We start from the raw sequence: 22,606 nt of genomic DNA, 5'->3' as shown, positions 1-22,606 counted from the left end.
CAGCAAACAGATAATAAATACAGTGATGTCACAGTACAGGGCTAATACACACAGTGATGTCACAGTACAGGGATAATACACACAGCGATGTCACAGTACAGGGATAATACACACAGTGATGTCACAGTACAGGGGTAATACACACAGTGATGTCACAGTACAGGGCTAATACACACAGTGATGTCACAGTACAGGGATAATACACACACTGATGTCACAGTACAGGGCTAATACACACAGTGATGTCACAGTACAGGGCTAATACACACAGTGATGTCACAGTACAGGGATAATATACACAGTGATGTCACAGTACAGGGATAATATACACAGTGATGTCACAGTACAGGGATAATACACAGTGATGTCAGAGTACAGGGATAATACATAGTGATGTCACAGTACAGAGATAATACACAGTAATCTCACAGTACAGGGATAATACACACAGTGATGTCACAGTACAGGCATAATACACAGTGATCTCACAGTACAGGGATAATACACACAGGGATGTCACAGTACAGGGGTAATACACACAGTGATGTCACAGTACAGGCATAATACACAGTGATCTCACAGTACAGGGATAATACACACAGTGATGTCACAGTACAGGGATATTACGCACAGTGATGTCGCCATACAGGGGTAATAAATAGTGATGTCACAGTACAGGCATATTACACACAGTGATGTTACAGTACAGAGATAATACACACAATGATGTCCCAGTACAGGCATATTACACAAAGTGATGTCACAGTACAGGTATAATACACACAGTGATGTCACAGTACAGGGATAATACACACAGTGATGTCACAGTACAGGGATAATACACACAGTGATGTCACAGTACAGGGGTAATACACACAGTGATGTTACAGTACAGGAATAATGTCCACAGTGATGTCACAGTACAGGGATAATACACACAGTGATGTCACAGTACAGGGATAATACACACAGTGATGTCACAGTACAGGGATAATACACACAGTGATGTCACAGTACAGGGGTAATACACACAGTGATGTCACAGTACAGGGATAATGCACACAGTGATGTCACAGTACAGGGGTAATACACACAGTGATGTCACAGTACAGGGGTAATACACACAGTGATGTCACAGTACAGGGATAATGCACACAGTGATGTCACAGTACAGGGGTAATACACACAGTGATGTCACAGTACAGGGATAATACACACAGTGATGTCACAGTACAGGGATAATACACACAGTGATGTCACAGTACAGGGATAATGCACACAGTGATGTCACAGTACAGGGATAATACACACAGTGATGTCACAGTACAGGGATAATACACACAGTAATGTCACAGTACAGGTATAATACACACAGTGATGTTACAGTACAGGAATAATGTCCACAGTGATGTCACAGTACAGGGATAATACACACAGTGATGTCACAGTACAGGGATAATACACACAGTGATGTCACAGTACAGGGGTAATACACACAGTGATGTTACAGTACAGGAATAATGTCCACAGTGATGTCACAGTACAGGGATAATACACACAGTGATGTCACAGTACAGGGATAATACACACAGTGATGTCACAGTACAGGGATAATACACACAGTGATGTCACAGTACAGGGATAATACACACAGTGATGTCACAGTACAGGGATAATGCACACAGTGATGTCACCGTACAGGGATAATACACACAGTGATGTCACAGTACAGGGATAATACACACAGTAATGTCACAGTACAGGTATAATACACACAGTGATGTTACAGTACAGGAATAATGTCCACAGTGATGTCACAGTACAGGGATAATACACACAGTGATGTCACAGTACAGGTATAATACACACAGTGATGTCACAGTACAGGTATAATACACACAGTGATGTCACAAAACTGGTTAATGCCCACAGTGATGTCACAAAACAGGTTAATGCCCACAGTGATGTCACAAAACAGGTATAAGGCTCACAGTGATGTCATAAAACAGGTATAATATGCACAATGATGTCACAAAACAGGTTAATGCCCACAGTGATGTGACAAAACAGGTAGAATGCCCACGGTGATGTCACAAAACAGGTATAATGGCCACAGTGATGTCACAGTATAGGTATAATGACCACAGTGATATCACAAAACATATATAATGCACAGAGTGATGTCACAAAACAAGTATAATGCCCACAGTGATGTCACAAAACATGTATAATGCTCACAGTGATGTCACAGTTATAATGCCCACTGTAATGTCACTGTACAGAAATAATGCCCACAGTGATGTCACAAAACAGGTTAATGCCCACAGTGATGTCACAAAACAGGTTAATGCAAATAGTGAGCTTACACAACTAAAATACTGAGCAGAGTGATCACTTCAGTCAGTTATTCCTGTACTGGTACGACACTGTGTGCATTATTCTCATACTATGATATCACAATAGTGGGATAATGATAATTAACCCACATAAGACAGAAAACAGGTATAATACACACAGTGATATAGAAAAAAACCCAGGAAGAATGCACACAGGGATGTCACATGACTAAAATAATGAACACAGTGATGTCACTGCAATAATCGTGTACTATTACACCATTGTGTGCACTGTTCCTGTACTGTGCCATCCCAATAGTGATATAATGAACCCAATGGTGTCACAAAACAGGGATAACACATAGTGATGTCTGTACAGAAATAAAGCACACAGTGATATCAGAGTACATTGATCCTGCACACAGTGATGTCAGCAAACAGATAATAAATACAGTGATGTCACAGTACAGAGATAATACACACAGTGATGTCACAGTACAGGGATAATACATACAGTGATGTCACAGTACAGGGATAATGCAAACAGTGATGTCAAAGTACAGAGATAATACACACAGGGATGTTACAGTACAGGGATAATACACACAGGGATGTCACAGTACAGGGATATTACACACAGTGATGTCACCATACAGGGGTAATAAATAGTGATGTCACAGTACAGGGATAATACACACAATGATGTCACAGTACAGGCATATTACACGAAGTGATGTCACAGTACAGGGAAAATGCACACAGTGATGCCACAGTACAAGGATAATACACACAGTGATATCACAGTACAGGAATATTACACACAGGGATGTCACAGTACAGGGGTAATACACACAGTGATGTCACAGTACAGGGATAATACACACAGTGATGTCACAGTACAGGGATAATATACACACAGTGATGTCACAGTACAGGCATATTACACACAGTGATGTCACAGTACAGGCATATTACACGAAGTGATGTCACAGTACAGGGAAAATGCACAGAGTGATGCCACAGTACAAGGATAATACACACAGTGATATCACAGTACAGGAATATTACACACAGGGATGTCACAGTACAGGGATAATACACACAGTGATGTCACAGTACAGGCATATTACACACAGTGATGTCACAGTACAGGCATATTACACACAGTGATGTCACAGTACAGGCATATTACACGAAGTGATGTCACAGTACAGGGAAAATGCACAGAGTGATGCCACAGTACAAGGATAATACACACAGTGATATCACAGTACAGGAATATTACACACAGGGATGTCACAGTACAGGGGTAATACACGCAGTGATGTCACAGTACAGGGATAATACACACAGTGATGTCACAGCACAGGCATATTACACACAGTGATGTCACAGTACAGGGATAATACACACAGTGATGTCACAGTACAGGGATAATACACACAGTGATGTCACAGTACAGGGAAAATACACACAGTGATGTCACAGTACAGGGATAATACACAGTGATGTCAGTACTGGGGTAATACACACAGTGATGTCACAGTACAGGGATAATAAACACAGTGATGTCACAGTACAGGGATAATACACACAGTGATGTCACAGTACAGGGATAATAAACACAGTGATGTCACAGTACAGGGATAATATACACACAGTGATGTCACAGTACAGGGATAATACACAGTGATGTCACAGTACTGGGGTAATACACACAGTGATGTCACAATACAGGGATAATAAACACAGTGATGTCACAGTACAGGGATAATACACACAGTGATGTCACAGTACAGGGATAATATACACACAGTGACGTCACAGTACAGGCATATTACACGCAGTGATGTCACAGTACAGGGATAATACACACAGTGATGTCACAGTACAGGGATAATACACACAGTGATGTCACAGTACAGGGATAATATACACACAGTGATGTCACAGTACAGGCATATTACACATAGTGATGTCACAGTACAGGGATAATACACACAGTGATGTCACAGTACAGGGATAATACACACAGTGATGTCACAGTACAGGTATAATACACACAGTGATGTCACAGTACAGGGATAATATACACACAGTGATGTCACAGTACAGGCATATTACACATAGTGATGTCACAGTACAGGGATAATACACACAGTGATGTCACAGTACAGGGATAATATACACACAGTGATGTCACAGTACAGGCATATTACACGCAGTGATGTCACAGTACAGGGATAATACACACAGTGATGTCACAGTACAGGCATATTACACACAGTGATGTCACAGTACAGTCTTCTCTTCTCATCTCCTGATTTTATGCATTGTGTCTGATCACTGGCTAATGACCCTGAGGTTTCTGTTCCTATCACCGTATCCGCAGCCACTGACTAGCCGGGGATCACAACATGGGAGTTAAAGGGAACCTGCAATCACAGAAAAATCAAGTTTGCAGCAATACAGTCTAAAATTTATGGGCAGCCTGTGCTAGTGCACTATGAGTGCCCGGACACACCCCGATGCACTTACAGTCTGACATGTATATTCCTAGCAGCATACGACTCAACATGGGAGTTAAAGGGAAACTGACATCATTGGGAAATCGAAATTTGAAGCCAGACACAAGTTAGCATGAAGTGCACTGGGTGTGTGTCAATGCACCAAGAGTTTACTGATAAACCCAAATGCCCTTCCGCCTAAAAGTTTGAATTCTCAACACTGGATTACTACAAGAAGGGTATCATTTTTCTCATTGCACCCTAACCTATCCAATCATGCTGCTGGATTAAAGGACAATTCCCATCTCCAAGATACTACCCCAATATGTACTAGGCTTGAGGATAATATTAGTAAATACTTGAAATTATAAATGTAGTATAGTTCTCCTGAATAGCTATGTCACTGTTACACTGGGGCAAGGGAACGTGTTGTGAATACGTTTTCCAGTTTGGGGCTCCCTCTTGTGGTCAGTGCTGGCGGTGCAGTTGATGTGTGGAATGAAAGCCACACAACTGCAGAGGACTGGCAATCAGGGTCAGATTGGTCTATTTAACTGAGTAGTTTTCTCTGGTTACTTGCCGGTGGTCAATTGCTCCTGTGTGTTAATGACATTCTGTAACCAGCTCTGCTCACTTCCAGAACTACTCTCAGATAAGTGGTCTTTGGACCTCTGCTGTTTGTTTTCCACTTTTTTTGTTGCTTTTTCTGCTTTGATACTAATGCATGATTCCTATTTTGTCTGTGTGGAGTTCGTGATGGAATGGGATCATTCCCTGCTGGGAGTGTCTGTATACTTAGCTCCATGATTCTGCAAGATTTGTGTTTATCCTGCTTGATATTAATTCAGTCCCTCATCTGTATTAGTGTTTATCGATTCCAGTAACATCTGAGTGCTGATACAGTGGGGGAGAGGATGTGTGACCTCAGGGTTTTTCCATATCAGAAGTGCTGGTATATATTAGGGTTTTTACAACTGCAGACAGTTTTTCTTTCCTATAAAGATAGTTTGGGCCTCACCTTTGCTGAATCTGTCTTTTCTGGCTTTGTATTGTGTTTTTCTATATCACCGTAGCCTTTACATGAGGGGGACTATCTATCTTTGGGGACTGCTCCAAGGCAGATTAGCTTTCTTATATTTTTATCTGTGAGATTATTTAGTTCTCCGGCTTTGTTGAGGCGTCCAGGTCATCGTAGGCTCGTCCCACAGCTACTTCTAGTTGTGTGTCAGGATTAGGTCTGCAGACCGTTAATTTTCCACCCACTCTGTTACCTTTTTGGGATTCCGCATTTTTTGATCCTCCTCGGTCCCTGAATCATAACAGGAATGTCCGACATGCAGCGAAATACAGAAAGAAAATCAGGGAAGATGTAGATTAAGGCCCTGGCGATAAGGAGAGGGGTCACCAAATCACACTCACCTGTGACTTATTCCCTGAGCTGCCTAACATCCCTAGGCAGTCCCTTCCCCCATGCGCCGTTACATGCCTAGTCTTTTGCCGACCCTGATCTTACCCTGACTAGTGAGTAGGTCAGCAAGACTCTAGTCCCACTAATACAATAAAACAACACAAGGAAAGTAAAACAAACAAGGTGCGAAAATACACAATAAATAACCCTCAGACCAAGAATAGACTCCCCCTATAACTGTATGGGTTCATCTGGAACCACGGGAGAAATTTGATCCCCAGGGAGATCTACAGAAAAAGGGATTAACACAGGTCTATCTCTGATACATCTATCAATCTGAGTGGCCCCTAAAGATTTACTCGTTTTGTATATATTGTTAGGGCATTTTTTAATCTTTCGGACAACACAGAACAAATACCAGGTTAGATGTACAGGAAGGCATTGGCAATAGGGAGAGGGGTCACCACCTCACATTCACCTGTGACTGATCCTTGAGCTCCCTAACATCCCAAGATGGGTCCTTCCCTCCCTGCGCCATCACGTACCTAGACCCTTGCTGACCTTGAACTTACCCAGACTAGTGAGTAGGTCGTGGAGACATTAGTCCCACTACTACAATACACAAGGAAGAAAAAAACAAAGAGAAAAATTGTATGAAAAATACCCTGAATAATAATAAATAAATTGCAAGTGCTTAATAACAGGGTACTTAGTATAAACATTTTTGCAAAAACGTAAGACGCCGTCCCACCTCATCACGGTGTACCCATCTGGGACAGTCCCTAACCAATTAAAGTTAAAACCATTATACATACCTGACTTGTGTCTATCAAAACTCCAATGTGAATGGTAACAAGTGGTCAGCTGGGTCCCAGATTAAATACACAGCAAAGTGTGAAGCAGTTAGTTGTTCAGCCTCAGTATAAGAAGGGCGGCGCCTCCAACGTGCAATAAAGCAAGATAGCAGACAAAAAAAACACCAAAAAAACTGAGCTGTAACAAAAAAAAAAACAGTAAACCCAGACTAGTGAGTAGGTCGTGGAGACATTAATCCCACTACTACAATACACAAGGAAGGAAGGACAAACAGGTGGGGAAATACCCATCAAATAATACTCCTAGGTCTATTCAGCAGGAAACTTAACAGCTGCAATTGAAACACACTTTAGCTACTCCAGAGACTGGCTCCTGCAAAGTGGTCAGTGTAGAGATTCTATCACCGGCATGAAGTAAAGCCAGGAGTAGGTAAATATAGCAGAAGGGCATGATGATAAGTTGCCACAACTGTGATTAAGGCTATTAGTAATCTTAGTCAGTAAGGAAAGAATCCTTGACCCTTTTAATATCAAATGAAAGTAAATCTGCTCCAACACAAGATGTAACCTGTGGACACGACACACTGATGACAGTCACTCCCATCATGTGCAGGGCTTTATAGTAGCTTAAGTATCCATGGTTATGACCACTAGCAACTAACTGCTCCTATATGTGTTGCCGTAACCATGAATAGATAAGCTCCTGCAATGCCCTGCACATGAGGTAAGTGACATAACTAATCAGGAGAATTATACTACATTTCTAATTGAACGTATTTGATAATATTATTATTACATCTACTGCATATTGGGATAGGATCTTGGGGATGGTAAAGGTTTCTTTAAAGTTGGCGATACTGCAGAGATGAGGGTGAAAGAAAAGAGACTCGTTACATTTTGTATCTCAGGTTAGAGAAGTGGATTTAGAGAAGAGAATCCTAATATATAAATTTGGCATAACAGTAGAATAGAGGAATATAATTCTATTGCCCCCCCTCTCCCATCCGCAGATACAGAGCAGGGGGGCCGCGCGCCCCTCGTGATTCCGTATGTGAAGCATCTGGTGTAGATATTTCTCCATTTCCCGCTGCTTGGTTTGCAATGTTTACCCCGTTCTCAGGCTTGTCTTCCTCCGCAGAGTGGGAGCGCTAACAATTTAACATATATCAATTCTCTAAATGATTATTGAAGAGGAATTACTTAACTTAATGCAAATCTATGACATTCTGCGTCTCGGAGAGCGGAGAGGGTTATTTAGCAGCTGAACGCTGACAGCAGTAAGTGGATCTGAATCTCTGAAGGCTTCAAGAGCGGCGCTTTGCTTTTTTTTTTTTTTACATTTGATGCTGTATCCTTGTTAAAGAGAAATGATGCAATCATTTAATAGAACATTATTATTCTGCCACAGACTGAGCATAGAATCTATCTGCTGTGTGTGCCTGAGAGGCTAAGAATATTAGATTTGTACAGAATTAGAAAGACGTGGCTGCTTTCTACCAAAAACAGCGCCACCGCTTGTCTACAGGTTGTGTCTGGTATTGCAACTAATTTCCATTAATTTTAACTGAACTGCAATACCACGCACAACCTGTAGACAAAGGTGGCGCTCTTTCTGAAAGAAAATAGCTATGTTTTAATAACTCCATTGAACCCTGTAAAGAAATAAAAGGAATTCTACATGCACTATTATATACAAAAGGGTCACACTTATTCTTTTAAAGGGCCTTATCATGTCGTACATGCCGCCCTACCCACAGGCAGAATGGTATAGAGCAGAAAGAGCAGAGCAGATTGATATATAGATAACTTTCTTATACATTTTAATTCTTGCTTATTCTGCACTTAAGAGTCCAGTGGGCGGGGCTACTCACAAGAAGATTAATTACTGATAAGACCGCCCACTGGACTGCAAAACATAAATGGCTTTAAATGATTAAGATACAAGTACAAACCTATATATCATAGGGAGGAACTAGGGGTGGAGGGAGGAGCTAGAGGCATAAAGAGGAGCTAGGGTGGAGGAGCTATAGGTGGAGGGAGGAGCTAGAGGCAGAAAGAGGAGCTAGGGTGGAGGAGCTATAGGTGGAGGGAGGAGCTAGAGGCAGAAAGAGGAGCTAGGGTGGAGGAGCTATAGATGGAGGGAGGAGCTAGAGGCAGAAAGAGGAGCTAGGGTGGAGGAGCTATAGGTGGAGAGAGGAGCTAGAGGCAGAAAACGGAGTTAGAAGCAGAGGGAGGAGCTAGAGTGGAGGCACTATAGGTATAGGGAGGAGCTAGAGACAGAGAGGAGCTAGGGTGGAAGAGCTATAGGGGGAGAAGGGGAGAAATAAGCAAGGGGTGGAAGGAGGAGCTAGAGGAAGAGGGAAAAGCCATCAGGGGAGTGAGGAGGTAGAGGCAGAGAGAAGACCTAGGGGTGGAGGAGCTATAGGGGGAGAAGGGGAGAAATAAGCAAGGGGTGGAGGGAGGAGCTAGAGGCAGAGGGAAAAGCTAGGGGTGGAGGGAGGGGCCATAGGTGGAGGTAATGTACATAAATGAGGCCCCAGTTACTTCTGCAGCGGCTATAGGCAACCAGAACGATCTTACTGGGAGGCAATATACATAAATGAGGCCCCAGTTACTTCTGCAGTGGCTATAGGCAACCAGTACGATCTTACTGGGAGGTAATATACATAAATGAGGCCCAGTTACTTCTGCAGTATCTATAGGCAGCCAGAACGATCTTACTGGGAGGTAATATACATAGATGAGGCCCCAGTTACTTCTGCAGTGGCTATAGGCAACCAGTACGATCTTACTGGGAGGCAATATACATAAATGAGGCCCCAGTTACTTCTGCAGTGACTATAGGCAACCAGAACGATCTTACTGGGAGGCGATATACATAAATGAGGCCCCAGTTACTTCTGCAGTGACTATAGGCAACCAGAACAATCTTACTGGGAGGCAATATACATAAATGAGGCCCCAGTTACTTCTGCACTGGTTGTTGACAGTCGTTGCTATAATTACAGACTTTAGAGCGACTTATCAGGTTGCCCCACCTTAGCGACTGTATGATTGCTTCTCCCTTAAGAGCAACTCTTTGGGTGCTGTGGCTTTAATTCTTTAAGACCCTTTGGGCAAAAACTGTGTCATCAGCTTCAATGCTGAAACTGTAACTGGGGCCTCATTTATGTATATTGCCTCCCAGTAAGATCGTTCTGGTTGCCTATATACACTGCCAAAGTAACTGGGGCCTCATTTATGTATGTTGCCTCCCAGTAAGATCGTTCCGATTGCCTATAGCCACTAGAGAAGTAACTGGAGCCTCATTTATGTATGATGCCTCACAGTAAGATCCTTCTGGTTGCCTATAGAAACCAGAGTGCAGCTGTCAGCACTAAAGTTGAGCTCTAACTGGTTGCTATGGACACAAGAACAGTCTGACTGTGAGGCAGTTTTCATAACTGAGACTTGAGATACTTCAGGACACACAATTTGTGATAGATTATATTATATATATACACACACACACATACATACACACACACACACAGTGCAGACCAAAGGTTTGGACACACCTTCTCATTCAAAGAGCTTTCTTTATTTTCATGACTCTGAAAATTGTAGATTCACATTGAAGGCATCAAAACTATGAATGAAAACATGTGGAATGAAATACTTAAAACAAAAAAGTGTGAAACAACTGAAAATATGTCTTATATTCTATGTTCTTCAAAGTAGCCGCCTTTTGCTTTGATTACTGCTTTGCACACTCTTGGCATTCTCTTGATGAGCTTCAAGAAGTAGTCACCGGAAATGGTTTTCCAACAGTCTTGAAGGAGTTCCCAGAGATGCTTAGCACTTGTTGGCCCTTTTGCCTTCACTCTGCAGTCCAGCTCACCCCAAACCATCTCGATTGGGTTCAGGTCTGGTGACTGTGGAGGCCAGGGCATCTGGCGTAGCACCCCATCACTCTCCTTCTTAGTCAAATAGCCCTTACACAGCCTGGAGGTGTGTTTGGGGTCATTGCCCTGTTGAAAAATAAATGATGGTCCAACGAAACGCAAACCGGATGGAATAGCACGCCGCTGCAAGATGCTGTGGTAGCCATGCTGGTTCAGTATGCCTTCAATTTCGAATAAATCCCCAACAGTGTCACCAGCAAAGCCCCCCCACACCATCACACCTCCTCCATGCTTCACGGTGGGAATGTTCACCTTTTCTACAAAGACACGGTGGTTGGATCCAAAGATCTCAAATTTGGACTCATCAGACCAAAGCACAGATTTCCACTGGTCTAATGTCCATTCCTTGTGTTCTTTAGCCCAAACAAGTCTCTTCTGCTTGTTGCCTGTCCTTAGCAGTGGTTTCCTGGCAGCTATTTTACCATGAAGGCCTGCTGCACAAAGTCTCCTCTTAACAGTTGTTCTAGAGATGTGTCTGCTGCTAGAGCTCTGTGTGGCATTGACCTGTTCTCCAATCTGAGCTGCTGTTAACCTGCGATTTCTGAGGCTGGTGACTCGGATAAACTTATCCTCCACAGCAGAGGTGACTCTTCGTCTTCCTTTCCTTTGGCGATCCTCATGTGAGTCAGTTTCTTTGTAGCGTTTGATGTTTTTTGCCACTACACTTGGGGACACTTTCAAAGTTTTCCCAATTTTTCGGACTGACTGAGCTTAATTTCTTAAAGTAATGATGGCCACTCGCTTTTCTTTACTTAGCTGCTTTTTTCTTGCCATAATACGAATTCTAGCAGTCTATTCAGTAGGACTATCAGCTGTGTATCCACCAGACTTCTGCACAACATAACTGATGGTCCCAACCCCATTTAAAAGGCAAGAAATCCCACTTATTAAACCTGACAGGGCACACCTGTGAAGTGAGAACCATTTCCGGTGACTACCTCTTGAAGCTCATCAAGAGAATGCCAAGAGTGTGCAAAGCAGTAATCAAAGCAAAAGGTGGCTACTTTGAAGAACCTAGAATATAAGACATATTTTCAGTTGTTTCACACTTGTTTGTTAAGTATTTCATTCCACATGTGGTAATTCATAGTTTTGATGCCTTCAATGTGAATCTACAATTTTCAGTCATGAAAATAAAGAAAACTCTTTGAATGAGACTGTGTCCAAACTTTTGGTCTGTACTGTATATATATATATATATATATATATATATACAGTCATATGAAAACGTTTGGGCACCCCTATTAATGTTAACCTTTTTTCTTTATAACAATTTGGGTTTTTGCTATTTCAGTTTCATATATCTAATAACTGATGGACTGAGTGATATTTCTGGATTGAAATGAGGTTTATTGCACTAACAGAAAATGTGTAATCTGCATTTAAACAAAATTTGACCGATGCAAAAGTATGGGCACCCTTATCAATTTCTTGATTTGAACACTCCTAACTACTTTTTACTGACTTACTAAAGCACTTTGTGACCTCATTGAGCTTTGAACTTCATAGGCAGGTGTATCCAATCATGAGAAAAGGTATTTAAGGTGGCCACTTGCAAGTTGTTCTCCTATTTGAATCTCCTATGAAGAGTGGCATCATGGGCTTCTGAAAACAAAGATTATTCAACATAGTTGTTCAGGGGAAGGTACAAAAAGTTGTCTCAGAGATTTAAACTGTCAGTTTCCCCTGTGAGGAACATAGTAAGGAAATGGAAGAACACAGGTACAGTTCTTGTTAAGCCCAGAAGTGGCAGGCCAAGAAAAATATCAGAAAGGCAGAGAAGAAGAATGGTGAGAACAGTCAAGGACAATCCACAGACCACCTCCAAAGACCTGCAGCATCATCTTGCTGCAGATGGTGTCAATGTGCATCGGTCATCAATACAACGCATATTGCACAAGGAGAAGCTGTATGGGAGAGTGATGTGAAAGAAGCAGTTTCTGCAAGCACGCCACAAACAGAGTCGCCTGAGGTATGCAAAAGCACATTTGGACAAGCCAGTTACATTTTGGAAGAAGGTTGTCACGCTGTACTCTAAGATGTACAATAGCAGTACAGCGCAGTAATGTGGGACTGAGAGGATTCCTGAAACTATCTGAGAAGGTAGTTAGCTGGTAAGCCACTAGGGGGCGTAAAAGTGGAGGAAACGTATGAGCAGGGAATTCCCTAGCAGGGGTAATACTAGTCAAGCCCACCAGATGGCAGTAGAATCGTCAGAAAGCCGTGTCACAACATGAGGTCTTGTAAGTACACAAGGGCAAAGTCTAAACGTAGTCAGAGGGAAGCAAATAGTCAGTAGCCGGGAAATCAGAGCCTAGAAGCGAGGGGGAGTGGGAAGACAAGACAGAATAAAGGTAAACAGATAAGGAACGAACAGGGAGACAGCGGGAGAGACACTGATGGAAACAGACAACAGAGGAAGTTACCAGGTCAGGTGAACACGGAGGTCAGGAGGGGGCAGGGCAGACAACAGGTCACTCAAGAGCAGAACACAGCAGAGCCAGAAGTATCACTGGCGAAGTCCAAGAGAAACAGTGCCCTAATAAAGCAGCCTGACCTCCAGAACGAGGCAGAAAGGATTAACCCCTAACGTGACTTGCATCAGAAGTGAAACTAAAAAAAAGGCTCAGCTCCAGCTGAGCCAGGAGTCAATCATGACAAAGGTCCTGTGGACTGATGAAACAAAGATTGAGTTGTTTGGTCATACAAAAAGGCGTTATACATGGAGGCAAAAAAACACGGCATTCCAAGAAAAGCACTTGCTACCCACAGTAACATTTGGTGGAGGTCCATCATGCTTTGGGGCTGTGTGGCCAATGCCGGCACCGGGAATCTTGTTAAAGTTGAGGGTCGCATGGATTCAACTCAGTATCAGCAGATTCTTGACAATAATGTGCAAGAATCAGTGACGAAGTTGAAGTTACGCAGGGGATGGATATTTCAGCAAGACAATGATCCAAAACACCGCTCCAAATCTACTCAGGCATTCATGCAGAGGAACAATTACAATGTTCTGGAATGTTCATCCCAGTCCCCAGACCTGAATATCATTGAATATCTGTGGGATGATGTGAAGCGGCTGTCCATGCTCGGCGACCATCAAACTTAACTGAACTGGAATTGTTTTGTAAACAGGAATGGTCAAATATACCTTCATCCAGGATCCAGGACTCATTAAAAGCTACAGGAAGCGACTAGAGGCTGGGATTTCTGCAAAAGGAGAATCTACAAAATATTAATGTCACTTTTATGTTGAGGTACCCATACTTTTGCACCGGTCAAATTTTGTTTAAATGTGGATTGCACATTTTCTGTTAGCACAATAATCCTCATTTCAATCCAGAAATATTACTCAGTCCATCAGTTATTAGATATATGAAACTGAAATAGCTGCTGCAAAAACCCAAATTGTTATAAGAAAAAGGTTAACATTAATAGGGGTGCCCAAACTTTTTCATATGACTGTATATATATTCAATTATTAGATCTCTGAACCGCTGAAGATGTCAACTTTAGGTTGAAATTGAAAATTTAACCTTAGCGGGCGTAACAAAAAATTTAACCCTAGAACGCATACCTGGGGCCTGGCAAGCCTGCTAGGTCACTTGTTTTCTATGGTAGATTTCTATGGTTGCGCGTTCTAAGGTTAACATTTTTTCAACAGGTATTTTGCTACTTAATAATATTTTACAGCCTGCAGCCACCAATAGGCGGAGCTTATGCTCTATACATTTGTCTTAATTGAGCTCCCTCTAGTGGCGGCTGCAGGTAGTCAGAATTTTAGCATTGAAGACTGTAATTATATAAGGGATTTGGAGCGCAAGATAAATAAAAAAAAAAAAAATTAGAAGGATAAATAAAAAATAAAAAACTAGGTATATTAGGAGATTGTTAATCACATAATTTTGCACTTATTTGCTGTAGATATTAAAAGGCTGATTTTTTTTTCTTGTCTTTCTTCCGTATATTTTGCCTCTCATTTTATAAATATGTTACCTCTAAAAATACAATATTTTGGTGTAACTAATACATGATTTCTTTCCCCCGCAGAGCAGGAGGAACATCAATGTGATACGTGATCCTTATGTAACTATTACATTAATAAGGAAATAATAAGAGGCTCGGCTCCAATCAGTCAGATGTGTCTGGAGAGCACTTCAGCCGGCTGTACTGAAATTTAAGGATAAGTGGTGTGATACGATAAATGCACCTTATCCGAGAGACGAGACCGAGGGTCTGGACTTCAGAAGATGGACCGCTATGTAATACACACCGCTCACATATAATTCTCCTCCATTTGCTGCTACCCATTTTTTTTAAGCTGGATCAAAAAACAAAGTCTACACAATTTTGCAAATTGTCCTCTGCACTCCCACGGCCATCCACATGTGCTCCTTCTTCCTCCTCCTCCTCCTGGGGCCACAGTACGCAGCGCAGGTGCCCCGGGAGCAAGCTTATGCCAACGTCACACGGTAAGATGTATCGGGCGATATGTCGTCAGGGTCACGTCGGTAGTAACGCTCATCCGGCATCGTCTGATATATCGTAGCGTGTGACAGCTACGGGCGACTGTGAACGAGCAGAAATACTCACCTTCTCGTTCATCGTTGACACGCCGCTCAGTTTCAAAAAATCGACCGAGGTCGTTCATCGTTCCTGAGGCAGCACACGATCTGTGTGACACCCCGGGAATGATGAACACAGCTTACCTGTGTCCCGCCGGCTATGCGGAAGGAAGGAGGTGGGCGGGATGTTTACGTCCCGCTCATCTCCACTTCTATTGGCCGCCCGCTGTGTGACGTTGCAGTGATGTCGAAAGTCCCTCCCCCTTCAGGAAGTGGATGTTTGCTGCCCACAGCAACGTCGTCCGGGAGGTAAGTACGTGTGACGGGGGGTTAACGACTTTGTGCGCCATGGGCAACTAATTGCCCGTGACGCACAAACAACGGGGGCGGGTACGATCGCTTGTGCAATCGCACGATAGATCGGCTCGTGTGAAGCCAGCTATAGGGCACGCATGTGCACACCTGCTCTTCTCTTAAAGGACTGGAACCCCATTTAGGTACTTTAGGCACCCTCCCACTTGGAGAGGGGCCTGCACAATGTGATCTGTTAGTTACTTTTCCTACCTAGTTAGTTATCAGGCCCCATTTCCCTGTGTTTGCTACCTGTCTCTGTGCTCACCATACCTTTCTGTTCCCACTTTCCTGCCAGCCTCAGCCATCCCGGCTGTGCCTACCTGCACCTGTGTCCGTACCTAGGTACATCTCCTGTCTTGGGGTTCAGCTGCCAGTCACGTCACTGCCCTGGGAGTGGTACCTGGCGTCTGCTTCGCAGCAGTCACTTAGTTAAGCCCTGCAAGTAAAGAGTAAGCCCAGTTTCCCTCTGTGGTCTAGTGGATTCACTCTTACTCGCAGCCTCAACACCAGCAGTGAACCTTTCAGTTTGTGCAGGCCATGGACTTTGCTGATTCAGACACCCTTTTTCTAGCAGTGCTGTATCGGAACATGTCGCAGATGCAGGAAAAGCAAGATCAGATAATGTCCTTTCTGTGGACCATTAACATCCGTCTGAATGACCTCGGTCTGGCTGTTTCATCGGCATTTGACCAGCCCGCGGTTCCGACACCAACACATTTGTGGCCCAGTTTATCTGCTCCATCACGTTTTGACATTAATCCCAAGCAATGCCGAAGGTTCTATAATCAGTGCTCCTTGCACTTTGAACTTTTTCCACATCAGTTCACTGGAGAGGGCCAAAGTGGCTTTCCTGAGGATTTCTTGGTGGGAAGGTTCTTGCTTGGGTCAACCCTCTGTGGGAGAGAAAAGATACGGTCACCTCTGACATCCTAGACTTTCTGGAAGCCTTCTGGAACATTTTTGATGAACTGGGTCGTGTCGCAACTGCTGCGTCCTCCCATCTGCAGTTACGGTGGAGTGTCCACACTGTCGACCAATATGTGGTTCGGTTCCACACCCTCTCATCGGAACTAGGCTGGAATAATTAGTCACTGGTGGCCACCATTTGGTAGGCTTTGGGTGACCTGATTTCCTTTCAGGTTCCAGGAGTGATCCATGGAGGTGAAAAGTGATAGGGGACCCATACATCTGGCTCATCCCTCCAGAGGATGCTGGTATCCCAGTTTCCAGTTGCCACTCTTACTCTTAAACCCATGTAGGTTGACCATATCAAGATGTCTGAACAATGTCGAGACCATCGTCGAGCCATGGGTTTGTTTCTACTGCGGAGGTGCGGAACACTTCATCCATGCATGTCCCATGAGGCTGGGACCCTCTTGCCTGGGGTCGGTAGGAGGAGTCACACTTGATGAGAACTATTCCTAGCTGGGCATGTCTGTGTCCATTTTGCATATAGGTATTTGGTTCCCTGATTCAGCTCACCTATATTCAGAATCTGATGGGAACTTCTGTCATGCCTGGTTAATTGGACGAGGAGGAAGTGGGTCCACTGATCCGCGATACCATTCACTGACCTGGAGAAGTGGACCTGAGCAGCTACTGAGACTTCACCATAACCACAGAAACTGGAAGCAGACAGAAAGCAAGTAAGTAACCCCCAGGAGCCAACCCTGGGAGATCCTAATACCACGGCAGCTAGCGCCACAAGATGGAGACCAGGAGCTGGAATAAATGAGGCAGAAGCTGTTGCGGACTCGTGTAGGCAGAGTCTGGAGGAGACAGAATGGACATAGGCGGCTACATGTTCAATATCAGGCAGGAACAAAGACAAGGCCACGGGACAGTACAGAGAGCGGATATAAGCATGGGGACCTGACAACTAGCATGGGCAGACTAGCTACAGAGACACGTTGAACAGGCACCTCCAAATAGGGGAGGATGTCTTATAAACCCTGTGTATAAACGGGGGTCGAGAAGCACTTCTGGGTTTAGGTCGTGTTGGCCCATTAAGAAAAGAAAGAGTAGCGTAGCCATGCCCTAAGCGCACTCCCGAAAGCCCTACTGTGCATATGCAGTGTTACAGTAGTCTCTCTGCCTTTGAAGACTAGTGACAGGTTCGGAACTAGAGCCACTCGTTACCATATAAGCCCCTTTATATTTAAACGTAGCTTAATTTCTTTTAGTTCCTAAGGAGTTAATGTCAGTTTTGTTTCCAGCAGCTCCTAGCAGAGCATTTCATCTGCAGCTGCTTTGTAGCCATGCCCCTGTTGATTTAAGTAGTGGTGTTTTCCCTGCAATCCCCGCTGAAGATACAAATTCATTGCTCTCTGGTAACTTTGGTGGAAGGTCCTGTTGTGGAATATTCCAAAGTCAAACTTTATCCTTTTTGTTGCTGTTTTCCCCTGTTTGTCTTAACTTTCCTTGTGTAATATTACTACAGTGGTGGGGCTAGCATCCTTCACCTGCCAGCACACTAGCCAAGGCAATTACAGATTTTCTTAGGGTCACAGATTCCTGCTCGGTGACAGTTGAGGAGACTGTATAGGGCCTGGCTAAGATAGTAGTGACCGCTGCAGATATACTATACTGTTCCTCATGCTAGGGGACCCTAGGCTTTCCTTAACTTGTGAATTACCCCTGAAGGAGGAGATGTCTGAGTCCCATGCCTTACTATTTTCCTGACCAGATCTATTTTGTAACCCCTGCCCCCCATTCCTTAGGGAAGGAAGGGGCAGGAGTATGATGAAAACACAGATGTAGACAAACAGGAAAACCAAAACTCAGACACTGTCATGGTTCACCTCCCCGTCCTTTTTATATGCCAAGTACAGTTAGGTCCAGAAATATTTGGACAGTGACACAATTTTCGCGAGTTGGGCTCTGCATGCCACCACATTGGATTTGAAATGAAACCTCTACAACAGAATTCAAGTGTAGATTGTAACGTTTAATTTGAAGGTTTGAACAAAAATATCTGATAGAAATTGTAGGAATTGTACACATTTCTTTACAAACACTCCACATTTTAGGAGGTCAAAAGTAATTGGACAAATAAACCAAACCCAAACAAAATATTTTTATTTTCAATATTTTGTTGCGAATCCTTTGGAGGCAATCACTGCCTTAAGTCTGGAACCCATGGACATCACCAAACGCTGGGTTTCCTCCTTCTTAATGCTTTGCCAGGCCTTTACAGCCGCAGCCTTCAGGTCTTGCTTGTTTGTGGGTCTTTCTGCCTTAAGTCTGGATTTGAGCAAGTGAAATGCATGCTCAATTGGGTTAAGATCTGGTGATTGACTTGGCCATTGCAGAATGTTCCACTTTTTTGCACTCATGAACTCCTGGGTAGCTTTGGCTGTATGCTTGGGGTCATTGTCCATCTGTACTATGAAGCGCCGTCCGATCAACTTTGCGGCATTTGGCTGAATCTGGGCTGAAAGTATATCCCGGTACACTTCAGAATTCATCCGGCTACTCTTGTCTGCTGTTATGTCATCAATAAACACAAGTGACCCAGTGCCATTGAAAGCCATGCATGCCTATGCCATCACGTTGCCTCCGCCATGTTTTACAGAGGATGTGGTGTGCCTTGGATCATGTGCCGTTCCCTTTCTTCTCCAAACTTTTTTCTTCCCATCATTCTGGTACAGGTTGATCTTGGTCTCATCTGTCCATAGAATACTTTACCAGAACTGAGCTGGCTTCATGAGGTGTTTTTCAGCAAATTTAACTCTGGCCTGTCTATTTTTGGAATTGATGAATGGTTTGCATCTAGATGTGAACCCTTTGTATTTACTTTCATGGAGTCTTCTCTTTACTGTTGACTTAGAGACAGATACACCTACTTCACTGAGAGTGTTCTGGACTTCAGTTGATGTTGTGAACGGGTTCTTCTTCACCAAAGAAAGTATGCGGCGATCATCCACCACTGTTGTCATCCGTGGACGCCCAGGCCTTTTTGAGTTCCCAAGCTCACCAGTCAATTCCTTTTTTCTCAGAATGTACTCGACTGTTGATTTTGCTACTCCAAGCATGTCTGCTATCTCTCTGATGGATTTTTTCTTTTTTTTCAGCCTCAGGATGTTTTGCTTCACCTCAATTGAGAGTTCCTTAGACCGCATGTTGTCTGGTCACAGCAACAGCTTCCAAATGCAAAACCACACACCTGTAATCAACCCCAGACCTTTTAACTACTTCATTGATTACAGGTTAATGAGGGAGACGCCTTCAGAGTTAATTGCAGCCCTTAGAGTCACTTGTCCAATTACTTTTGGTCCCTTGAAAAAGAGGAGGCTATGCATTACAGAGCTATGATTCCTAAACCCTTTCTCCGATTTGGATGTGAAAACTCTCATATTGCAGCTGGGAGTGTGCACTTTCAGCCCATATTATATATATAATTGTATTTCTGAACATGTTTTTGTAAACAGCTAAAATAACAAAACTTGTGTCACTGTCCAAATATTTCTGGACCTAACTGTATGGATGCTCAAAGTAGATATTTACCACAACCAGAATCTTACTACTTTTATATAAAACCGTATAATTTTATTAGTATCAAAACTACGTACATAAACAATTAAAATTCAAGAAGGAGAGAGGAAAGATGATCTTACCCTATCCTTTCCCTTCCTAAATACGGGGGTCGGTGTCCTAGATGGGAAGACGCCCCCGTTCCACGACGATTAACCCTAGGTAATGCCCTTCCTGCTAAGTTATGAGTGTATTCCCTCTCAGAGATAGAAACAACCCCTAAAGCGGTAACACCACAGTGAGGAAGAAGTGCTCAGTCCACAGTGGCTAATTTGTCTGTATCACCACTCAGACAAGTAGGGATTTGGGGCCTAGGGGTTCATCAGATATCCATAAGTCTATGTGCTCAGTAGCAGAAACAGATAGATAAGTCCCAATTTATGAAAACAAATCAAGAAATGCCCGACGCGTTTCGTCCTTGTCTATCTCAATATTCAGGGGCTTTTCAACATTTTCTTGAAAGAATTTTCCGTTTTTGAGCAAATCTGTGACAAACACAACAAAATAAAACCCTCATTAGTTACAGGTCCAAAGATCCGATTAAATAGCGAGTGTAGGTGTACGTAAAGAACACCGATACTGACCAACAGTAGTCGATTTGCCACCTCGGGGGTGTATAGGAAATTAATGTGCTGCCTACTCAGCCGCTCTATCATGGGGCGTATCAGGATGAATTTTTCACCTATGTAGGTAAACACATTATTAATATACTATACGTTCACCTCCCCGTCCACATGGCTAGGGGGCAGAGCCTTCTCCTGGGCCTCACTTCCAGAGCCTGGATGCCTTAAAAGCTGACATTTCCAGTGAACCAGCGCCGGCTATAAGCTTAGCACTGCTTTGCCTGTGATTGCTGGTCCTGTGAGTGATATCCTGATCTGTCTGTTCCTGTGCCCCCGTGCCCTTGTCTGTGTTCTGTCCCCTGGTCGTCCCTCCAGTCCTCTGTCCCCTGTCCTACCTCCCCACTCGGTTGCTTCCTCCGGTATGGACCTTGGCCTGACTTTGACTCCACTTTCACTCGTTCCTCCGGTCCTGCTTCTGCCCATACTGTGTTTGACCCAGCCTGCCTGACTATTCCTCGCACGCCCTGCAGCTCTGTTTCCCAGCTGTGCTGTGAGGCAGTGTATGAGAACACTGTGTATTTACATCCTGGTTCTCGTTGCTTTGTGATGTGTCTTCTGCTGCAGAGCTCTGGCTCCCCCTGGTGGCAGCTTGACAGACACACTGCAAACTCACGGAAACAAACAGTAAGAAACTAAGGAGAAAAGCAAGAGCAGGAAGGCAGCAACAAAAAGACAACAAAGGTTAAAACCACAACTGCTCACAGCAATAATGCACAACACCTCACCAAACCAGTATAGGTAAGCTATAGCTGGCATTACTGGAACAGTCCAGCCAGCATACATAGGAGGGGAGCGAGTGTGACTGGCATCTCCATTGTATGCTCATCAGCTCCCCCTAGTGATGACTGTAGGCAGCCTCAGATTTATCATTTACAGCTACCTCTTTGCAGGGGGTTTGGAGCTCGGTCTCAGGAGAATCAGGGTAAACTGAGAAGCTAACTTGCAGCCAACACTGACATAAAATAATGACATGGTTAAAAGGCAAACATATCTTTTCAGAAGTCCTAACAGACCAGAGTCTGATCGGAGGTAGACAGAGAAGGTTTGCCGAATCCCAGCTGTGTGTCTGCAGCATACAAAATGTTTTATTGGTCTCATGCGTGAGAAAGGGACAGATGTGAGCGACATATTCAAGGTGATGACAGCAGGCGACTGCCAGAGCGTGAACAAAAGGGAGTGAATGTGAGGTGAACATTCGAGAACTGGCCCCCAACAGACGCCTCGGGCACATGGAGCGATCCGGATATTATACGTAATGATTGCTAACCGAAGCAAGAGCTTTACAAGGGAGAAATGACAAGTGCAGTTGTATCTGTGCTCAGTTTTATGCAACGAGGGGGAATGTGGAAGTGACAGCTGAAGAGCCACAAGGACCCAGATCCAGGAGAGATGACAGATCGAGAGCGGAGAGGCATCAGCGCAAAAATCAAGAGGAAACATAAAAGATAAAATCAACTAAGATGTCATATAAAAAAAAACAGCAAATTCGAGAAAAGACTTAATGGAAACAACAGGAAGACG

Source organism: Anomaloglossus baeobatrachus, chromosome 6, assembly GCF_048569485.1.
Source record: "Anomaloglossus baeobatrachus isolate aAnoBae1 chromosome 6, aAnoBae1.hap1, whole genome shotgun sequence".
In the NCBI taxonomy this organism is placed as follows: Eukaryota; Metazoa; Chordata; class Amphibia; order Anura; family Aromobatidae; genus Anomaloglossus; species Anomaloglossus baeobatrachus.
Note: the sequence above shows the minus strand (reverse complement) of the source record.